At 33.9% G+C, this 22,118-nt stretch overlaps 1 protein-coding gene across 9 annotated transcripts in view; it reads left to right on the top strand.

Annotated features, from left to right (window-relative positions):
- The first annotated feature begins 2,144 nt into the window (after window positions 1-2,144).
- Window positions 2,145-22,118, top strand: part of LOC148622853 (uncharacterized) — a 42,709-nt gene continuing 22,735 nt past the window's right edge. For 3 of the 9 annotated variants that reach the window (XM_088573117.1, XM_088573114.1, XM_088573112.1), the window contains exon 1: window positions 13,376-13,629. The gene's annotated coding sequence lies outside the window, so the exon portion shown is untranslated. Of the gene's footprint in view, window positions 2,418-3,911; window positions 3,934-13,375; window positions 13,630-15,525; window positions 15,644-16,004; window positions 17,025-22,118 lie in introns of those variants that run through there. The other 6 variants (XM_088573120.1, XM_088573121.1, XM_088573113.1 and 3 more) reach the window with 5 other exon arrangements.

Here is a 22,118-nt window from a genome sequence, read left to right on the forward strand (position 1 = left end):
GGTGTTTCGCGACAGGAGGCTAAATTGCCCGATCCTACCCACCTCTCCCTATTTCAAGTGGCAATCGAAACATGTCAACCATGTTGTCTTTGTGTCCCATCCCATTTTTTCATTTCACCATCATTTCTTGATCTATTTCACGTTCATCGCCTGGATATAGCTAAAATATTGCTGCTCGTGCGTTAAACCCCAACAATCAATCAATCTTCTAATAATCTACAGTCGCAAGAATGATCTCGGGACTGGACATTAGAAGTCGATCTTAACCAGCGGTGGTTTATCTCTTTTGTCATACCACCCTACAGATGTTAGTGAAGCAGACGACTTCCGGCTTTCTATGTATCCGTGCAATCTTTGTTGCTCATGTTTCTCTGTGATTTCGTTGGTTTCTATATCCCTGTACATGACCTATCTCCGTTTAACATTGCTTCGTAGTAACCCTACAATTTCAGATAATATCAATTATCTGATGTTTGTTTTTTGCATTGTGGCACTTTGATATTGGTGACATTGAAAAGGGAAGATGTTATAACATTTATATGTAAGCTCAACGGTTACTTACACAGTTAAGTATATCATAATTATACTTAGCTTATATCAAGGGTATAATACTATCATGACAAACCTTCAGGAAAAAATCATTAAAAACTAGCGCAAACAAATGTACGTAGAACTTGCGGTTATTTACTATAATTTAAGTCATAATAAAAATCGTGATGAATGTGAGATACAGGCCAATTGTATGCGTAAAAGTAGTTTGTATCCTTTAAGAATTGTAAGATAACCGAAGCATTACGAGTCAACCATTATTTTCTCATAAGAGGTCCTGTATTATTTTCTTGGCTTTGAACGTGTCATTAAATTATCATTAAACACTTATATTTTAAAATTTGTTCTTAATATAGAAGGAAGTAAACGGTACGACTGTTTTTTGTACAATAATTCAGCTGAATATCCTTTATTTGGAATTAAAACTAACAAAACAATCTGAATTTAATTCAAACTTCTTCGCAGTAAATCATGTAATGGAAGATTCAAAATATTTGATAACAATACAATGTTACATACATGAAAAATTCATTAACAATATTTTTGTCACGACAAATCCATTTTACCTGAACACTTTTTCTTTTAAGGTTTGTAGATTATGTGAATTTTTCGAGACAGCAATTTTAAGTTTTGGCAATTGGTTAAACTTACTCCTATCTCAAGGAACTCGACGGCCTTTTTTGTTTTTGTTTTCATAAGCTTGTCGAGTCAAATGTATTATGTATGTATTGTTAAATGCATATATAGTTAAGATAATGTGATATCGAGTCGATCGATAATACTAAAATGTTTCATCTATGTTTTAGCTGTCCGTGACACTTTTTCACCAAAGAAAATGATCATTTAATTTTAGTTATTGGACATGATATTACTTTTATTGAGGCGGATGTGGATTACTGTATATGTTACAATACAACATCATTTAGCCAAATACACAAAAATACCTCCCCAAAATGACATGTTTTATTTGGTTTAAATTCTAAATAATGGTTTAAAATCTCACGATGTTTCAAATGTAATCGTTGAAATTGATGCGTAGGTATAAAGTGCACCCATGTGGACAAGTATAGCTCTACTTAAGTGATACACAGTGGAGAAAACTTTTTTAAAATCACTTTTTGCCTTATCGTCATTTATGTGTTACCATATAATACAATGATAAATTGAATGACAATTTTATGAATTATAATTGGCTTATATTAGTAGTTAAGTTCAGTATAGGTATGTGTGATATTATCCTAAACGATTACTTAGGTAAATCGACAAGGATCTTTGTAGTTTTCAGTTCACAACAACTCCGGAAGTTGGACAACAAACTTTGACCCATGATATCTCATTTTAATAGCAGCAAAAAAATGTAGAAAAATGTTAACAAGACGTCAATGACAAAACGCATTCTGCAGTGCATATATAAGAAATTAACATTGTATTATCAGAAAATCAAGATCCTGTAAAAAAAAATCTGTTATATCATACTTAAGTTTGATTTTTTTTTGCATGAAATCTGCATGGAGCTATACCTAAAATGTAAATTTTAAAAAAGTAAATTTGTATCATTTTTCACGGCTTTTCATACAGCACAGAATTTCATCTGGTGCTGTGTAATAGTATTAACTAGAGGATAACATCTAATCATTGTGTATCTTCGAATTCTCTTCCTGTTGATTGGAGGAGCGAACAGAAATTTTATTGGATGTGAATTTTGCGTCCAACCTCGAGTCAATTAGCCGCTACATCTCTATACCAGCACAAGTTTACTTCATATAGGATTCAATGGAGTGATATCTTTGCTATATCAAACGTTTAGAATATTCATAGGAAATTATATACTTAAGAGATCAAGTAGCTTGAAAGATCTATCTCATCAGGTAAGGTGGTAATTGGTTTATTGTAATAGTCTAGACTTATTGGAAGGACCCTTAACAATTTTATATTGCTCCATTTGTAGCCACTTGCTAACAATATTTGACTTTTCATGATACCCGAATAACACTGGGTCAGTTTTATGAAAATCTAATAACAAATTATAATCCTTTTATTTTCTAAATTGTTCTCCAGGCTCATATTGTTCATAGCGTCTAGTACTTTTTTTATTTAGTTATAAAAAAAACTAGTGAATGAAAGTTACCACTTTTACAAAACTTGTTAATAATGGAATGTATTTAGTCAACAAGTTCTAGACAAAGGAATAACCATATGACGTCTATCAGATGTTAGGGATAACAAAATGTACGAAAAATCATAAACCACAATTTTCAATAGAATGTGTATCGACTGTTGTAACATGTAGGGTACGCCATCAATTTAAGCGAAATTATATTTCTTGTCTTAATTTCCTAAGATATAAATCCGTGGTTGTTATTGTTTTCCAACGAGTAGAAATCAAATTAAATAAGTCATCTAGTGTTATGCATCAATTAACTCAAATAGCGTAGGAAACTGATGAATTAAGAAAATTCCATCACGTGACTGTCATTTTTACTCCACCATTAAATGACATCACACAAGTATCTTAACCTTAACAGATTTTCTCATATTTATATGTAACAGCAATTTTTCAGTCAAAATGCATAACACTCCGCCATGACTCCTTCTCATTGAACATTTTTCAAGAAATTTCAATTTTATTGAAAATGAGTATTCAGTAGCTACGAAAGATAAGCAGATCAACTTTCTCATTGTAAGACAGTGTTATTGCATTAAACAATGGTGTGCTCATTTTAAACTTTCAACAACTACTTTTATTCTTTTCACCTGATCGCAGTCACATTTAAAACACCAATTCAGTGTCTTTTAAGCAACTAGTAGTCTGTAAAACTAATACTTTATAAGCAAGGAATTCAACATGTTCAATCGTCATAAAGTACGTGAAAAGCGAAAACAACTTTGTGCCAACGTTTAACTTTTTTAGGTTTTTTTGTCCAGATGATGTAGACTTCTTGATATAAGAACTTTGTAAATTATTTTATTAGCTTATTGGTTAATACATTTAAAAAAAAAATTGGTTGAAAAAGTAACAACTTTGAAGACAAGGACCGAGTTCTAAGTACAATGTAGTAAACATCATGTGAATTTAACATACGGTTGAAGACAATCATTTCGTAGACGTATGTGACTGGTTTTTGGAGAATGACCTTCTTTAAGATATATATGCCATTGCCATAGTTATTCATACCTTGAAATTGAACTGTGTTGATATTAAGTGGTGTAAATCTGGAAGATATTTCCTGTATAAATTATCCTAGCATGTCATACACTTTAAAAACTGTTTTTGTTTTGTTTTGTTTGTTAATAACAATCTCTTAAAAGAACTTTAAATACTAGATATTCGAATCATATATTCGGATGCAAAGCAAGAGTGCAGCTTTTAACTTCAGTGCAATGGTAAGAATTTTGAAGTTTTAACATTTAATAGAAAAACTGATACATTCATTCTATATTTAAAGTTTTATGATGTGGGAAGTGCGACATTTTAAGTTAAAAGATAAGTGTGTGGCATTCATATCATCTTCCTTATATTACAATAGAGAATATATTAATGTAGGTCTAAAAATCAACTTCAGGGATAAAACAAGTTCGTGGTAGAAAAACCAAATGGGTATACAGGATAGACAACTCGTACGTGAATACAGTGGTGGGGCATACAAAACTTAAATACATGGTAAACAATCAATCGTGGGTACTGTGTAGACAAACAAAACTCAAATACAGGGTACTCATCAAATTTAAATAGAAGTGAAACATATACTAAGTGAAAAATATGTGTTCAGTAAACATATATAGAGGTTCATTACAAATTCAAGGCAGACACATACAAGAAAACGATAGGATTTACTTAAAATCTGAATACAAGTTAGCGACTCTTACTTAAATAATTAGTGGACTGGATGACATAAAAATTAAACGTAGATAAAGAGAAGGCAGATCTAACGTGATAATCTGAAGTAAATAACCCCTACCAAGATTCAAAGACACGAGAGACAGTTCTGATTACTGGTTGCAAAAATAAAACGTTAATACGGGGTTGGTTGCAAATCAAACGTGTTCAAAGTGGGACATTTCGAACTTGATCATTGAGAAAACAAATAATAATGAAACACAGACGGACGAAGATGAAATGAAAAACATGGTAGACTTTATAACATACAAAGCAGGACATACAAATAAATTTAGAAACAGTAATAAGAAGAAATGCAAAATGAAAATAAATATAAATATATATTTAAATACACGACTGGAAATGTAGGGTAGATAAAGAGAAAGAAATAAACAAGGATATACAAATGCTGTTGTAACATACAAATCAAACGTAAAAACAGAATACAGAGCTAAAGATTTTCCTTCTTGACTATTAATTACTAATAATCATATTTGACTTATCATTAGCATACCGTGAAACAAGATTTAACCCTAATAATGCCTTCTAACGATCGTCAGCGAACTGACAGCAAGGTATAATTATAGGTTTCATAATGAGTAGAAGTTAAATATCACAAACTATCAATTCAATTTTTTATTATGAACATCACAACAAACCAGCTTCAACTATTAATTTGTCTTCACGAACTATAAAACCCTTTTCTCTATGATTCCTATGGAATATTTTGGCCACTACATGGCAGAAATTCTAGCAATCGTCCTTCTATGACGTCACTTATAGTGCCGACCAATCAAGTGTTTTAAAATAAAATGAAACAGTCATACAACAACCAATCGAACCGCCCAAGAAGTTGATAAAACAATCAAATTATAGAGAAAACATTGATACTGCTTTGCTTCATCGTAGCCCCGTGCAGGTCCGGATGTCAAAAGAATAGGCCTGCAGCAGCGCTAAGCCTGTCGTAAAAGGCGACTAAATAGTGCTCAGAAACCTAGCCGGGGGCTAGGCGCTCTGCCCACAGAGCAACTGGGTTGTGTGCCTCAGGTGATGGAATGGGGTAACTCTGGCGTGTTACATGCTGGGGTTGTCAGGCTATAATACGGAAAACCTGACTTCAAACCATAGTGGTGCACCGTGTTGGGAAAGATGCCACGTTTCTTGCACGTTAAAGAACCATTTTGTGGTATTCGATAGTAGTAGGAACCTTTGCGATCCGCCACAGGAGGGTAAATTGCCCGACCCTACCCATCCCTCCATTTATCTTATGGCAATCCAAATTTGTCGACCCTATTATCCTAGTGTCCCATCCCTTTTTTCATTTCATCATTATCATTTCATGTCCATTTTATCATCTATTTCTGTTCATCGTCTGAATATAGCTGAAATATTGCTGCTCGGACGTTAAACCCCAACAATCAATCAATCAATTGCCTCATTGTAGATATGACTAGTGGTTGTTATCCGTCAGTAATGTAGTACAACTTAATAGGTTAATATTATGTTTGAAAATGTCTTTTAAATAGAACATATAGCATGCAAAAAGATATACATTAGTATTTGAAAATTGTTAGTAAATCTTCATAACAGAGGTTTTACTAAACAATGTTAATAAACATAGGCAGGTATATTAGTATTGCTTCCATCGATCGAAATAGGATAATTATTAAAAAAATATAGTTTTCTATATAATTTGTTAAGAGACATCGATATGATTTTTTTACTATGTTGTCAATCTTTCATTTAAATAGCCCGTTCTTTTTTTTCTTTTTTACAAGAACAGGCCCGCAGCAGCGCTAAGCTTGTCGTAAAAGGCGTCTAAATAGTGCTCAGAACCCTGGCCGCGGGCTAGGGCGCTCTGCCCATAGAGCAACTAGCTTGTGTGCCCCTGGAATGCTGCATGCTGGGGTCGTCAGGCCACAATACGGAAAACCTTACCGCCAATCAAAATGGTGCTGCGCGTTGGAATATATGACACGTTCCTCGCACGTAAAAAAACCACTGCTGTGGTATTCACAAGTAGGAACCTTTGTGCTCCTCCACAGGAAGCTAAATTACTCGACCCTACACACCTCTCCCTATTCCTATATTCCAGTGGCAATCAAAATTTGTCGACCCCATTATCCTTGTGTCCCATCCCATTTTTCATTTCATCATCATTTCATGTTCATTTAATCATCCATTTCATGTTCATTGTCCTGATATAGCTGAAATATTGCTGCTCGGGCGTTAAACACCAGCAATCAATCAATCAATCTATACTCTGGGTCACCTGCCCACTTTTGTATTGAAAGTTATGGAAAATTATGTTTTATTTTTTGACATCTTTTACCTATGTAGTCTTCCTCATTATACAACCATAAAACAGTAGGTTCCAATAAATTACAATTGCTGTCCATGTCAGCTGATCAACATGTTTTCAGAAGTAGCTCCCCTATGCACGGAAAATACCGTCGCAAGTACTATTAAATTAGGTCTTCCGTCTGTGACTTCCGGGGGAAATGGCTGTCATCTTGTAATGTAAAAACGGCATAGCAACATTACAAACGCTGCATACTTTTTTAATCACTGAACTACGATCTCGGTATTGAGATTGCCAATCTTTTCAAAATTTGATGTCGCCGGTTGTAGGTGACCAAAAGTATAATTCAAATATCATACAGTAACTCAAGAACATAAGATTTATTAACTTCGGCTGTGGAAACAATATAAGCATATGCCTAATATGTGAGATTCCTTCTGTAAGTCTTAAAACAGTTTCGTTGCAGTTTAAAATATTTCAATATAGGGACTTTGCATAATGTCCCAAATGAAGTTTTGAAAAAAAATTAAACATGTGTATACCGCGACCTCCCTTCCCTTTTGCTTCTAAAATAATCGTAATTAATTAACCATTCAAGTATCTAAATATAATCTAGACCTGCTCTGTGATCCACACTTCCAATCATGTTGAAAATATAGTGACCCATAGTACAATTGACATGGTTTAAAATGAAAAATAACCTATTTCAGCCTACAAATTCGCCTCACTGGTTAAGAAAATGTTTGGGTATGAAAAGCTTAATATAATTCAGTAAATAATATGAGGTACTTTGTATTTTTTAGTATTCTGATAATGTGATATATAGAAAAAAAGTATTCCATGCCAGAATACAGTTTTACAATAACCTATGGCTCTACTGTCATTTTTTTCAGTGTGAGCTAATTGGTATTATAGGTATTATAGTTAAACAGCAATGTGAAGTTGGTTACTTATTCAACATTTGTTTGATATTCGTTTGACATTCATTTGATATTCATTAACGTTCAATTTCGATATAAAAGTAATTTTATAGTTAAAAAAGTTGGCGGTTGGGGCGATATTGACACAAACTTGTATATTCGCAACGAATTTTACCCCCCTTAACCCGAAGTGTATCTAACAGCCAGTATATAGGTGTTGTAGTACTCGAATAGGGCAACAATCGACAGCTAATTGACACTCGATTCCTAGAGATTGAAGTCGCTCACCGGAGCTCAAATGTTGGCGGTTGGGGGCGATTTTGACAAAAAACTTGTATATTCGCAACGTATTTTACCCCCTTAACCCGAAGTGTATCAAACAGCCAGTATATAGGTGTTGTAGTACTCGAATAGGGCAACAATCGACACTCGATTCCTAGAGATTGAAGTCGTTCACCGGAGCTCAAATGTTGGCGGTCGGGGCGATTTTGACACAAAACTTGCATATTTATATTTGCAACGAATTTCTAACCCTTAACCCTAAGTGTATCAAACAGCCACTATATAATGGGTGTAGAACTCGAATAGGGCAATAATAGACAGCCAATAGATACTCGATTCCTAGAGATTGAAGTCGCTCACCTGGGCTCAAAGTTGGCGTTCGGGACGATTTTGACACAAAACTTGCATATTTATATTTGCAACGACTTTTACACCCCCCTTAACCCGAAGTATATCAAACAGGCACTATATAGGGGGTTGTAGCGCTCGAATATATCAATCGATTTGAATCAGTATGTCGGTACTTTGACTATTCAAACCTATTACAGAGAAAAATCAGTGATGACTGACATATGTACTATAAGATGTAATAAAATGTGATGCATGAATATTGTTTTCTGAACGTATGTTACATTTGTGGAGGTCGTAAAAGGCCAGTTCAGAATATTGTTACCTTATTTTCAATTACTTTCAATATGTTTCATTCAAATCAGGAGGCTTTTGATCTCGTTGAAATCTGCAGAATTTGAAAAAATGTCATTTGGTCGGATAATTAAATTTAGTTCAGAACCAATAGCTTCACTAATTTTTTCAATAACTCATTTATATATATTTATGTCGAGTTAAAACATTTCATATAAGAGGATGCATGCACGTTTTCGCGTTTAATATTCAATTTCATGAGCACTAAGTCACCGATATCGATGTAGAAATTTTATGTGAGCCATGTTTAAGTTCAATTATCACATTTAAATTCAAGAGTTCTTAAATTTAAAAAAAAATCGGCTTATCATTCAAATTACTTATATTGCCGGAATTTCAGTCTAAATCCACTGACATTTGCAACTTATTAAATTATAATTATATTAAAAATAGAAGTAAAGTGAATCTAGTGTGGATATTCAAACATGGGAAAGGAAACTAGCATAAAACGTTAGAATTATACCACTCGGAAAGAGCACGATGTCTCCAATAGTCATTGACCAATGTTTTATGTATATAGTTGTGTTCATCTAACTGCTATCAATCAATTTGATATAATATCGTTTTATATATATATCTATATATGTAGGGCTTTCAATAACTTTAGTTCCAACAGGGCTCTGTGCAGGTCCGGGTGTCAAAAGAATAGGCCTGCAGCAGCGCTAAGCTTGTTGTAAAAGGCGACTAAATAGTGCTCAGAAATCTAGCCGGGTGCTAGGCGCTCTGTTGCATTGAGCAACTGGGATGTGTGCCCCAGGTGGTGGAATGGGGTACCCCTGGCGTGTTACATGCTGGGATTATCAGGCTATAATACGGAAAACCTGACCGCAAACCATAGTGGTGCACCGTGTTGGGAAAGATGCCACGTTCCTCGCACGTTAAAGAACCCTGCTGTGGTATTCGATAGGAGTAGGAACCTTTACGCTCCGTCACAGGAGGCCAAATTGACCGACCCTACCCATCCCTCCCTTTTTTCTGGTGGCAATCAAAATTTGTCGACCCTATTTTTTTTTTCATTTCATCAACATCATTTCATGTTCATTTTATCATCCCTTTCATGTTCATCGCCTGAATATAGCTGAAATATTGCTGCTCGGGCGTTAAATCCCATAAATCAATCAATCAATCAATGTTCCAGCAGGAGAAATAAAGATTTAAACAGGTGAAATATGATTTTTTTTTCTGTTAAAGTTCTATCACAAAATTCAAATTGAAACAGGTTATTATATGAAGTGAAGTGAAATTCGCCTGGTGCCCCCTCTTATCGAAAACCCTGTGTGTCTGTTTATGACGGTTACTTTGCAACTAATAGCAAATAGACATCATTTAATGGTTTAGTTTTTATCATATTCCTTTATACATGAACAGAAGTAGGCTCTCCATTACAATATGCAGTTTTTGGCAATAAAGAGTTTTATCATTTATTTGTTTCATATTAAATTCACTCTTTGAGTTAAACTACTTTGGCTATACTTAAACCATATTGGTTGGTTGGGTAAGTTTTTTATTCATTCAAAGTGCCTAAGTGACGTTTCGTTTTTTCTAAAATTGTAAATCAAGATATATGCTTATTCGCATAGCTATAAGTCTGATTTTAAAATCCTACTATAATACACCCTCTGCCCCGTGCAGGTCCGGGTGTTAAAAGAATAGGCCTGCAGCAGCGCTAAGCTTGTCGTAAAAGGCGACTAAATAGTGCTCAGAAACCTAGCCAAGGGCTAGGCGCTCTGCCCACAGAGCAACTGGGATGTGTGCCCCAGGTGGTGGAATGGGGTACCCCTGGCGTGTTACATGCTGGGGTTGTCAGGCTATAATACGGAAAACCTGACCGCAAACCATAGTGGTGCACCGTGTTGGGAAAGATGCCACGTTCCTCGCACGTTAAAGAACCCTGCTGTGGTATTCGATGGGAGTAGGAACCTTTGCGCTCCGCAACAGGAGGCTAAATTGCCCGACCTTGCCCATCCCCCTTTTTCCAGTGGCAATCAAAGTTTGTCGACCCTATTATCCTTGTGACTCATCCTTTTTTTTTTCATTTCATGTTCATTTTATCATCAATTTCATGTTCATTGTCTGAATATAGCTGAAATATTGCTGCTCGGACGTTAAACCCCAACAAAAAAAAAAAAACTTTACATCTTTGACTCATAAATACATACGGATTACTTTTTTTTATCGTCCGGTGAAAATTTGTTCGGTCAGACAGAAGCTGTCCGTGTTTCTGAACAAATGTCAGACAAACGTTCCAAGTGTTTCTCACAGACTACAGTATGTACAGTAAATGGCGGAATATCATACAGTTTCCCTATTTCTTTTAATGAACATTACTGTATTTTTTTCGGGGAAATGTTGCATTTACCTCGCGGAAGTCCTTATTGTGCACGCTCCAAAAAAAATGTTTATTGCTATTTGTATTTATTTTGACAGATTTTTACTTTTAAAATGTGCAACATACAGGGCAAGTATTAATATCTATAAATGTGTACCACTGCCTATTCTAGGGACCTGCAGAAATTGTATGCTACCGATTCCTGTATCAATTTTGATAAATCAGGTGTTAGTACGAACACAATCATTAATCCATGAATGTCTGATTAAAAGTATTTTTCCAAAAACTGTTGTGCAGACATGTTAACAGAACCAAAAATTCGTACGTTACACAACGTACCGCTTTCAGGGCTAAAACAATGTACATTACTGTATTTTTTTATTTGGAAGCGGAATTGCATTTACCTCGCGAAAGTCCTGATTGTGCATGCTCCCAAAAATAAGATGAAAATGCTTATTGGAGTTTTTGTACTTATTCTGACTTGGTTTCTTATTGTTCTTTTTATATATAAACTTTTCGGACTTGGTTTTTACTTTTAAAATTTATAACATGCAAGGCAAGTATTAATATTGTAAATGTACGACTTCCTTGAGTGAAACATATTGTATATACCAGTTCTTGGGACCCATAGAAATTGTATGCTACCAAATCCTGCCTTAATTTTGACAAATCAGGTGGTGTGGTAGCAATTGTGAAGGTTATTTTTGTAACTCTATAGAGTATTTTAGTTAATTTTTTTTACGGTAGACAGACACCTTAAGTCCATGAACATCTTTCAAAAAGTCATTTTTCAAAGAGATGTGGACTAAACAGTTAACGGAACTACAAGTTCATACGTTACACGATACACCGGTTCCAAGGGTCCAAAGAAATCATATTTTTTTTGCTTCCAGGAACCGCAGAAATGTTTGTTACCGGTTCCTGTAGCTCGTGCATATCCAAACAATTATATTTTATCAAGTTAGGAATTTAAGGTTGTTTGTATATGTACACAATTTCTGTGTACACTGATAAAATAGATGCAGCTTTACGTAACTGACGTGTTGTCTATGAATTAAAAAGTCCGCCCGATAATGGAAACATCCGGACGCCTTTATTTTCGTTTTTCTCCTAAAATAAACAAAACGGAATAATCAAAAGCGAGGATGACAAATGGGACTATGCACACAAAGGCATGATGATCAAGAGAAGCGACACACAAAATGAGGTCTTCTCCTTTAAATGTATAGATTATACTGTACGCTCAAATATTTATGTTTTTTTTTCAATTATCAAAAGCGTACAAATCAGTATGAAATATTTAATGTTAATCGCTTACTAGTATTTTATTTCAATATGATAAACAATGGTGGCACATCCCGATGTTCAACTGTACAGGTTTAGTTTTTGCGACGCAAAAAGTTTTATTAAGAGTGCTTTTCCACAGACAAGTTTTCTGACTGGGAAAAACATACAGGGCGATAAATACCCTTTTTCTTCTTTTTACCCATGAAGCGAAGACTGTTTATTAAAGACATGAGTTATTCGTTTAATTAGTTAGATAAACATGAAAATTACTAAACTGCTGAAAACACTCATCGGCAATAAACCAGTAGTATGAAATGAATATAAAATATATATAATGCTTAATGTTCTTCCCAGTGCCAAGTCATCACAGAAGATTTCTAATTTCACCTGTATTTGAATGCAAACCTTTGAAGTTAAAAACGATAATTATCGTTAGTCTGTGGCTTTGTGAGTATGAAATTACTAAAGAGAAATTACATTTTATGTAAGTCTGTGTAATTATTTACTAGGGGTCATACTGTGATGTAGATATAAAAATATTAACTAAAAAACTACCAAACACTTGAACGGAGACCAGAGCTTTAGAACTCCATGAGAAATACTTCTAAAGCTATGTGGAGTAGTTTTCAAGAAAAAAATCTCAGATATTTTGTTATAATCGGAGAACGTTGACCTTGAGGTGTGTCACGTGTGTATTATATACGACTATATTATTGTTAGAACAGCTGCTAGATTTTTTTCCCGATGAACATGTGTATATAAGAAGTATTTTAACGGATAAATAAATATATTTTTATTTTTTTTAAATTTAACACTTTCAAAATCCGAGAGAAAAAATCATCTTTACAAACTTTGTCAGCACACCAAAACATTTGTTATCAAATCTCTACATCCTTTGGTCTGAATAGGATACACGATATGTCATTTGCCCTATAGGTTATTAGCTTAGTTTTATAAACACATTCACTTCCGGCTTACATAGGGAAGACGGCACATAAATTTATTTAGACTTAGCAGAAATTTTTGGCATTTGTTATTACATACCCCATCCTTTACTTCACTTATGTACTTAATGTAAATTTCACATTACAATAATCATATGTCGTTGTATTTTCTCAACAGAAACATTTTTTTCTTTCTCATACTAACACAAAAGCAGAGAAATTATATCCAGCGTAGGAAAGGCATATAAAATATACAGTAACCCGTCTCATTTCAGTTTGATACAGAATGTAGACACCTTACATTCATTGTCTAGTGTAACATGAGCATTTGTGAGAATAAAAATATATAAATCCAAAATAGCGGAGGAGTTTTCTTTTTAAATCATTTTTCAATATACGAAGGCTTGGCGAGAAGGAAGTGAAAATATATTTTTCAGGTGAGTCATATAAGATATTTTTTTTACATTTATAATGAAATACAAATCACTGAAAATTAATGTCATACATTCACTTTCACATATATGGAATTTGTCTCTGACATGAGGGCAAAACTTCCGTTGGGAAAATGTATACTGCAAACTGTTTTGATTGATAAAGATGGAATCAATACAATTCAAAGAGAGAGCTAATGGTGGATTCAATCATAGGATTCACCTGTCATTACCTACAACATCAAATGTAAATTATTTCTTTGAGCTTTCCAACAAAAATATACATTTGATAAGCCGTTAATGACTTTTACAGTTATTTGTTTGAAAATAAATAATCCAAATATGTTAGTTACAAAAGGATGTTTGTGAATCATGAAGACTTTGCTATCTTTATAATTCTTCAATTATCCTATATATAATGACACCGTAATGTTTTATGCTTTGATGCAGTTTAGGAAATACTTTTGCATCTGTTCCTATCAATAAGAAACTTATCATGTGGTACACATCGTTCTTCCAAGTGTGTTCCACGTTTTTGGCGTCATTTCATAAAGCAGTCATAGCAGGTATATGACAGTGGTCATTCCTTATAATTAATTAACAATATCGAAATAAACGAGTGAATCGCCGAACACTGTTGAATACATTACTGTTACATGGTAAAATGATAAAAAAATCTCTCAAAACTGAAAATGCGCTACCCTTGGAATTCATTTTATTAAAAACTACGTTTGCAGTTTGTAATATGTATACTACACTTTCAATCTCAATTATCAGTATTCACCATATTCTCGTAATAATACCGTATTGTTGCAAGCATAATTTTGCTTTGTCAATTGTTTGTAAAAGAAATTAAAGAAAACAACTCGGGGGGGGGGGAAATAAATGACATCGTCATATATTGAGTCCTTACTACGTGAAAATTTCTGTCAAGCGTAGTAACCATGGTTAGGCAGGAAAAAATTGGTACAGTGGCATATATTTTTATTCGTTGCATCTACGCTTTGATATTGATAAACTCCCAATTTAAACAGAAACGAAATAAAAGAGATCAGGTTACTGTTTATAACAAAAGTACAAAACTCAAATCTTGGTATCTGCTTTGTGATCGTTTCCAATAGTATTTAAAAAAAAAATAACTTGATAACTTTATTTACGGTTAATTTAAATCCTGTTGAATTATGTTGTATTACGCAATAAACTTCGCAATTCATACTTTTTCATTCTAAAGTAATGTGCATTGAAAATAAACATAATTTCCTTGTAACGTTTATTCATGCGCCTAGTAAATCGGGAAAACAATAATGAGCAGTATTCTTTGTCGAATTGGTGGACAATAGTATAGAAACCTAATGATCTTAGATACACAATCAGCCTAGTCAGTTGTATCATGAAATTATATGGTTATATGTGATTACATACGAAAATTGGTCTAAATTGAAGATTCGTTTTGAATTATTACGTCTCCCCATCACTGCTTTCAAATAAGATATGATTATTTTCTTTTTGATAACGGATATGGTAGCAAACATTGGAATAGAGATATAATGGCTAATGTTACAATGAGAAAAGTTTAGTTGAACACTACTCTATATTTTTTGTATAGTGATGTCATACAAATATTTGTATAATTGCCTTTTAACATCAATATGATATGATAATGCTTCATATACAAATGGCAAAATATAATTTTAAAACCATTATGTTCTTACTAATGATTAGAACGATGACCTCAAGAAAGTCGAAACCAACGGCCAATAATTTTTATGTTTTATAAAAGAATGAGAATTCGTGTAGGCGCAAGCGAAGTGTGCAGGTCACATATACATTACACCAACAAAGATCGATGCATTGAATATAACAAATGTTTTTAAATACTCGAGTTTTCACGGTATTTAAACAAAACATGTGACCAATTGTGGTTGATTACATAATTTGAATTACTATGTTATTTGACTTTGAAGAAATCATATCCATATTAAGTTAGTAACTTCCTGTTTATATTAAATGACAATGTGAGGTAAGCAAACCTTTACTCGTAGAAAACAAGAATGCTTAGATCGCTTTTTGTGCTTCATGAAAATCTTGCTTATCACAGCTAGGCCATGGCGAATAACATATGGCTCATATTAGACCGTACAATACATAAGAAGGTAGACCTAAGGTAAGGGACGCAACTCTTACAAATCATTATAACGTTTGTATTAAGCATTTTACATCAATTTTATGTAAACATCAAAGTAACTTTGATTGATTTCATTCTGTGTCAAACGAAAGCTTGATAGGCTTTTGTGAAATTGAATACAATACAAACACATCACTGATTCCTAGAGTTATGTCCCTTACCCTAGGTATACCTCCTTAATATCGCCCTTTGTTACATAGATAGCAGTGAATTGTCGAATTTATCTGTGCAATAAATTTCGATAATTTACATGTGAACTATTCGGTTTTTTTTTTTAACTTTCTACGTCATAACGTCACAACACATTCCTGGTGACGTCAACTTCATATTACCTTCCTAATGATTTGAAATATTAATCCGCCAATCACAAGACTTAGATATTTCATATTCAAAATACCAATTTTCTACAAATATCAACCAAGCTATGTATAGGGTGTGTCACGCGTACTTCCGAAAATTCCCGAACGTATGCGAAGTCACTACTATTGATATGAAATAAATTCATTGTCGTATGGTTGCTACGGGCTTTGTTGCCAGGAAAATGACGTCCTATTTTTCCCGCCGAAAAATTACAAAAAGAGAATAATCAATCAGTGGGAATGCCGCGCTGACAGGAGAGTTCCACTGATTGGTCACGCGGGAAAGGGGAGACAATGTAATTTTCGTTTCGCGTTTTGTTGTAAGAAACCGAAGTGAACATGCTTGCCTAAAAAGCATAAAATACACACTTTTCACAGTTAATCGCTAAAATATTTAAAAATAAATGTTTTTCAAACATTTAAGATATGTTTTAGAGCAAAAACTGAACCTCAAGGTGCAACGATTTGTCGGGACGATCATTTCAAAAAGGGGGACGTGATTATTTTCTTTCAAGTTAGGAAAACCCCTGGACTATATTTAACTGACACGATTGCATCCCCTGCCTTCTGATTGGTCAATAATGTGATTTTATATGAATGTCGCAGAGCTTTCTAAAAATACCAAATACTACCCATCATTCCATGTGAAGCGTAGTAAATAAAATGGTTGAAAATATGAATGTTGAGGGTAAAAAATCGACATTTTGCGGCTGTTAAGAAGTGATTGCAAAGCAAAGATGAAGTAATGGTATATTCCACGCCTTCAATATGATTGACGAACATTAAGCAGGCTGATTTTTTTGGGTCCTCTAGAAGATGTCACAAACGATTTGAAGCTATGAAGAAAGATGTATGCTGTGAGTGTGACGTTCAAATGATACCAAGCCCAAAGCCCAATAGCTCATCATGTGTTTCATGATTTTTTTTTCGCTATCATAATCAGCTTCCTTTCTCGTAATTCATTCTCGATTGAGACATATTTTTTTCTTTACTCTTGAAGAACATATTGACGTGAACATTTATTTCTTTTTATATATGAAAATCATGAAGTATGCACTTTTAAAAAGAAAATGTGGGAAGTAGGTTGTACTGGAGCTGTAGAACCAGAGATTTACAAAATTAAAGAGGATTTTTTTTTGTTCCTTCAAAGTATTTCTTCATTATACATTGAGATGTCAGAGTTTGCTCATCCTCAGTTTAAATAAATGATGCTCTTTAATTCCTGTCCATCTGCATGACCAAATAAGAGCTTTCAAAGCATGAACTAAATATTTTCCAAAAACCAACACACACATACACACACACACACACACACACAAAGAATATGAGCACTTGTTGACATCCAACTGTACTGTAGAAATTTGTCATTCTTTTATAATTTTCATTAATTACCTTTTATCAGTCAATAGATACTTTTTCTACTAATATATGGAATTTAAAGATTCATGTATTACACAGATGTAAATTCATTGTTTTAACAAATGATTACACAAGCATATTTATAAGTGGTAAAGTGTTGTCCAACATATCTTGAAATAAAAAAATCTACAACTTTTTGACAGGTATTTTTCTCTTATAGCTTACTTCTGTTAATTTTATGTTCTATTTAAACTGGCTGTTAAATGAAAATAAGTGATAATATATTAAGATTGTGATGGTATACAAATGTAAAAATATACTTGTATTTCTTGATCCTTTTCTATAACCGCTGTAACCTTGGTTACCTTGATTACTCTGTGATATATATTGTTAATGGGTGAAAAGTTCTATAACTAGATTTTTCTTTCATGCCAGTTCACGAACAGTGTAACTGGACCCTTTTTTATATTATGCCCATCGCTGGTTTGAGTGAGTGATTTTGAGTTCTCACCATTGAGGGAAAATAACCAACACATAGCTACTTTTTCTGGAAAAAAAAATGCAATTACAATAATGCCATCTGTCAGATTTTATGCTAATGCATGTTCATGTACATAAAACATTTTAGTAGAACGGCAATGACACCAGAAATATATTAGCAAAATAAAATAAATACAAGCTGAATGTTTTGTCGTGGATCTCTATGGTATTAAAGTAGCCTGTATATTTGTTAGAATAGAGAACGCACGTCAGCCAACAGAATCTCAAATATCCACCTTTTGTGTACAAAGGTAGATGGAAACCAGTTAAATACCAAAGATACTACTATCAACATTCAGTTGTCTGATTGACACCAAAGAAAAACAGAAAAAAACATGAGCTCGTCCATTGTGCCAAGCCGTCAAAATCTTAGTTATATTTCGGTCATGTTTGGAGTTAAATAGAATTATGATGGGTGTTTCTGGAATCGAGAGACTAAATACACATCTTCCCGTCCTACTTATGGTCGTACTTTGTAAAAACAATCCCAGGGATGCAATTGTGTCAATTATTTCGGACAGTGATATTTACCCGCCATATTTTTTCCCTTAACTCTCGCCGACGAAGCGCCTGACTATCCAGGTAAATTTTAAAAAAAGTGGGCATAGAAAAATGTTGACAGTATGTCAGTCACCAGGCGTGTAGCTGAGGCCAAATTGAAGTATAGGCAAAATTACGGCTCCGCAGAGATAGCGTTTAAGAGCATCATTTATGCCTCTCCTGGATGTATTTTATCTCAAAAAAAAAAAAAAAAAAAAAAAAAAAAAATTGGCAAAATTAAGTGCAGGCAAAAGCTTTTTTGCCTAACGGCAGATACGCGCCTGGTCACCTCGAAAAATATGTTTTTTACACAATTCGGTTTATCTGGATCTAAATTCTCATAATTTATGACAAAACAACACAATTATCAGAGCCGCACGATGTAAACAAAGATCAACTGCCAAGACGATACTAGCGCCACCACGAAATCGGTGACGGACTGATCTTTCCGGTGGACAAAAAAATGACTACTTTTCTACCTCCACCGACCGCGGCACTCCGACTGAATTGTATAACGTGTGTAACCAATATACAATTGCAAGAACGCTTGGATATTTAAATCATACATTGGGCAAGCTCCACGCACTCGTTAAAACTTTGCGTTCTTCGGTACGCGTGATTATTCACTCTTTCAAATTATTTTAAGTACATGGTTACTTAAAATACCAGACACCATGTTACACGATTTGACACTAGAAATTTGATGACTGTTGTTTCAATACGATAAACAGAAAGAATTTTTCCTTGTACTTATTTGTGTTCAGATAAAGGGATCGTACATTCCGAGTATATCATTGTAACTATCTGTGGTGAATTAATAGCTTATAAAGCAACATAACATGAGAAACTGGTACATTATAACTGTTGAAATGTAAATTGAGGTTCAATTATTCATGTACAGTTCAAGCACAAGATATAACCATACAATATACTAAAAATAAAGCCAAGATAACAGTTTTTGACATGTTTGTCACTTTTAGAGGGGCGCTTTTCAACATATATCGGCATTCAAATTGGCACTAATTGTGCCCTCTCTTTGCCGATCTGTTTCTTTATTCAAATAAATTGTTCTTTTAAAATCTTGTTAAAGACAAGACGGTTAAGAAGTAGCTAGGTCATTTAACTTCACATATCGATATATTGACGATTTTCTCTCCATTTATAATCTCGACAAAAAGAAGTTTGAAAGCCTTAACCAAGGGTCAGCAGCCATTTACTTTCGATTTCCAACTTTGCGTGACGGAAGCGAGATTTGGTCGTATGCAAATGATTGATTGATTGTTGGGGTTTAACGTCCGAGCAGCAATATTTCAGCTACATTCAGACAATGAACATGAAATGGATGATAAAATGAACATGAAATGATGATGAGATGAAAAAAAAAGTTATGGGACACAAGGATAATAGGGTCGAAAAATTTTGATTGCCACTAGAAAATGGGAGGGATGGGTAAGGTCGGGCAATTTAGCCTCCTGTGGCGGAGCGCAAAGGTTCCTACTCCTATTGAATACCACAGCAGGGTTCTTTAACATGCGAGGAACGTGACATCTTTCCCAACACGGTGCACCACTATGGTTTGCGGCCAGGTTTTCCGTATTATAGCCTGATAATCCCAGCATGTAACACGCCAAGGTACCCCATTCCACCACCTGGGGCGCACATCCCAGTTGCTCTGTAGGCAGAGCGTCTAGCCCCCGGCTAGGTTTCTGAACACTATTTAGTCGCCTTTTACGACAAGTTTAGCGCTGCTGCAGGCCTATTCTTTTAATACCCGGACCTGCACGGGGCCGTATGCAAATGAGATTCCGTCATGCACAGGTGGTCAACGTTTTAATAGCAGTTTATAAATTTGTTTTGCACTTATTGTTAATCTTCTATCGCTTAGATTCTTAATTAATTGAAGTTTAACATAATGTTATTTCAATGTGAAATTGTCATAATTGCACATTTGACTAACAGTGTTGCTTGTGATCATCTCAATGTTTGTATACCTGTTTCTTGGTTTTTTTTTTTTAAATCTATTTTTTTAGATTCTATGGGGAAGGGAGCGCTTAGGGAACCCAATTATATTAAGCTTGTGAAATTGTTTTTTTTTTTCACTGCCAAACATTTCTGCAAGGATTTATATGTAGCATATTTAACCCCTTGATCTCTGTGACATTGTTGAATGAATATTTGTTTTCAATGCAGCATATTGTCTATAATCTGTTTGTTTACCATAACAAAGCCAGCAAAGTAAGATGTTTTTATTACATTTAATTGGCTCTTACTGTATATTTACTTCTTGGGATGAGCTTGCTATTTGTTAATTGTGCTTCACGTTTAAAATGAGAGGCTAAGCTTTTTTGTTTCATTATTTTTCAAGTCTGACTTTATACACAGGTATGTAGTACTTGCAACTAGCTAAAGATCATCTGAAGTTCCTCTGATCCTGCGATTCTCCTCTTTTTTAATTAGTTATGAATATGTTGGATTGGGATATCCAAATAAAAAAGTGGGTCGCAGGTTCAGAGGAAATTCGATCTGATTTAAAGAATAATATTATTTTCAGAAAAAAAAATCCAGTCATATCTCTGGGCATTTTATAAAAAACTATCAGTAATACATATATGTACTACCTCATATGAATGTATGGTTGATTCTTACAACTGAATACCAGTGTGGTTCTGTCGACTACATGTAAGTCCTAATAAGTTACTACAGATGAGGACATCAATTCCAAATTATACTCTTCGGTCACAATAAAAGATATCTACATGTATTCACAGGTCTGAGTCCAAATTATCTCAAATATTTATACAACCCCAAAAATTGTTCACTGGTATATTGGTTTGGATTTGTTGTGGTCATCTGGAGACACTTGTTTTTTTTTTTGTGAAAATTTGAATATTAGTTGGTTGATCTTTATAAATTTTAAACAAGGTTGCAAACTATAACAGGAAGGTTGGCATATATTTTGGGGGTTAGAATTAGGGGCATAAATGGGTCCTAAAACAAGAAATTCATTGCATTTAACAACTCTAATAAAAGTATAGCAGTGTCTATGATATTGTTTCACAATATTGTATACCACAATAAACGGACTTAGGTTGATTTATTGGGTTGTGACTTAAGCCAAGTAAGAATAAGGGGTCAGAAACAAGTATTTTTCTCATTGATTTCTTGTGAGTAGCTTGTTTATTTCTAGTTTGATTTTGAAAAAAAAATTGTAGATGTCATATCAAATTCCTTGCCTGCATTTTTCAGTTAGATTTCAAATAACTTTTACAGTTTTCAAATTATAAAGGAAGTCACACCCTAACAAATTATCTTTTTTTATTTTTGGTGCGTTTTCAAGTGTTTTTTTGTAGAACATCCCTTATGAAAATCCATGCCTACATGTTTCAATCAGATTTCAGATATTTCATACGGTTTTTGAGTTAATAGGTGCAATTTTAAAACTTTTCTAATGGATGCCATATGAAATCCAAGCCTAAATACAAGAGCTTTAAGAAGTATGCTTACAAAATTAA

This window comes from Perna viridis, chromosome 3 (genome assembly GCF_037379345.1).
Source record: "Perna viridis isolate PV_CMFRI_1.1 ecotype Kerala chromosome 3, ASM3737934v1, whole genome shotgun sequence".
Taxonomy (NCBI): Eukaryota; Metazoa; Mollusca; class Bivalvia; order Mytilida; family Mytilidae; genus Perna; species Perna viridis.